Source organism: Myotis lucifugus, unplaced genomic scaffold (assembly GCF_000147115.1).
Source record: "Myotis lucifugus unplaced genomic scaffold, Myoluc2.0 scaffold_2180, whole genome shotgun sequence".
Lineage (NCBI taxonomy): Eukaryota > Metazoa > Chordata > Mammalia > Chiroptera > Vespertilionidae > Myotis > Myotis lucifugus.
The window spans coordinates 10,677-12,705 of record NW_005873228.1 but is presented as its reverse complement, the minus strand read 5'-3'; the positions used below and the strand labels follow the sequence as shown (position 1 = coordinate 12,705).

Genomic DNA, 2,029 nt, shown 5'->3' with positions numbered 1-2,029 from the left:
TGGTTGCGGGCACATCCCCAGTGGGGGGCATGCAGGAGGCAGCTGTTCAATGTTTCTCTCTCATCGATGCTTCTAACTCTCAATCCCTCTCCCTCTCTCTGTATAAAATCAATACAAAAATATAAAATTTCCAGAAAAAAAAAACACAGTTAAGAAGTTTTCGTTTGGAAGGGGGGTGGGGTGGTCAGGGAATCAGCTTGGTTAGACATTTTAAAATAAACCAAAGTAAAAATCCAAATGTTAGAAATTCAGGCAAAACTACACTTAGATGCAAAATCAATGCTTTTAATCTGCTTGTCTGTACTTTGGAAAAAAAAAGAAAGGGAAAGCTCTCCCTGCCAGGTCAATTTTTTTTTTTGAAGGAGGTGCGGGGGGGCAGTAGGCTTTATTCTTTTGGCAGATCCTCTCAGTCATTATAGATATTGCTGCCCTGTTAATAAAAAATATATGCTTCTCTTTAAAGCATTAAAGAAAAATCCAAAGATGAGATGGCTGAGGTCTCAGCTCAAGTATCTCCAAATACAATGTTGCCCATTCCCTGATCTTTCCATGTGTTATTTCTTGGTTGTTTTCCAGATCAATGCCATCCTCTGTTTGTGAGCCTCTGTGGTGCAAGCTTTTTTGTAGGGTTGGATTTCTTCAGAGCCCCATCCTGGGTTCGACAGGTTCCACTGCCTATCTAGGTGCAGCTGGACGTCCTTCACCTCCAGGGTGCTGGACTTGCGATGCCGAGCAAGCTGGCAGGCTGCTGTCACTACACTCTCTATAAAATCATCAGCAGTCTGCAGCAGCAACTCCTGTGCATCTTCATCCAATTGCTCATTAGGGTCCACTTCCCTTACTAAGTCTTGTAATTTCTTCTTGGTAAACACCTGGTTGTTTTCAGGGCTGAGACACCCTCCAGACACAGGTGTGCCTTGTATCTTTACCACTGTAGTGCTATTGGCCATGGAGCCTTGTGGAGGGGTGCTGGCTGGTTCTGGGTGCCCATGACCAGCGTAAAATGCCTGGTCTGTAGCCATATTCTCTGGGAACGTCTCCAATGGGACTGGAACAAACCCGGCCTGAAGTCAGCTCCTGATGGAGAGCGACGGAAGGTAAGGACTCAGTAACAGGTTCACAGTTCTGGGGGGAAGAGAGGAGAGAATGAGTTGGGTTTAACCTGCTGATCCACCCAATAATAAACACCCCTCACTTGTCCCATATTGAATACCCTGGAAGTTAACCCATAGTATTTTTCTTTTAAAGAATATTTCATTTTACTGATTTTAGAGAGAGATGAATGAAGAGGAGAGAGGGAGAGAGAGAGAGAGAGAGAGAGAGAGAGAGAGAGAGAGAGAGAGAGAAAGAAAGAAAGATCAATTAGTTGACACCTGCTGGCCCTCCAATGGGGACTGAGCCTGAAAGCCCTCCAATGGGGACTGAGCCTGAAAGCTGGGCATGTGCCTGACCAGGAAACAATCCAGTGATCTGAGCCACACCGGCCGAGCTCCAAAATCTATTTCAACAATAACATCAGCGTTTATTGCTTCTCAATAACATCAGCGTTTATTGCTTCTCCTCAAGACAACTCAGTTGGTTAGTGTGTCTATCTCCTAGGTCAAGTTTGCAGGTTCCGTGCCTGGTCAGGGCACAGACAGAAGTCAACCAATAAATGCAATGCTCTCTCTCTCTCTCTCTCTCTCTCTCTCTCTCAAAAATCATCAATTAAAAAATAGATACAATATTGCCATTGGTAAATTACAAGCACAATTTGGTCATGATTCTATAGGAAAATACAGAAAACAAATATTTACAACCTGGCATTGCATGGGATTCAATATGCTGAGTGAGAGAGGCCCATCAGACAGACAAGTTGTCCCAAGATTTCCCTTCGATGTGGAATCTACAGAACAAAGTGAATGACCAAACACACTCCTAGGCACCAAGAACGGACTGATAGTCATCGTGACCGGGCCTGGGGAGCGGGGGTGGGGGGGCGGATAGAGGAGGCACTGCAACGCCCCCTAAGATGCACCCCCATCACACT

The 2,029-nt window shown here is 45.2% G+C and overlaps 1 pseudogene; it reads right to left on the bottom strand.

The window, feature by feature from the left end:
- Positions 1–554: 554 nt before the first annotated feature.
- Positions 555–950, bottom strand: LOC102418555 (annotated as a pseudogene).
- Between the last annotated feature and the right edge of the window lie 1,079 nt (positions 951–2,029).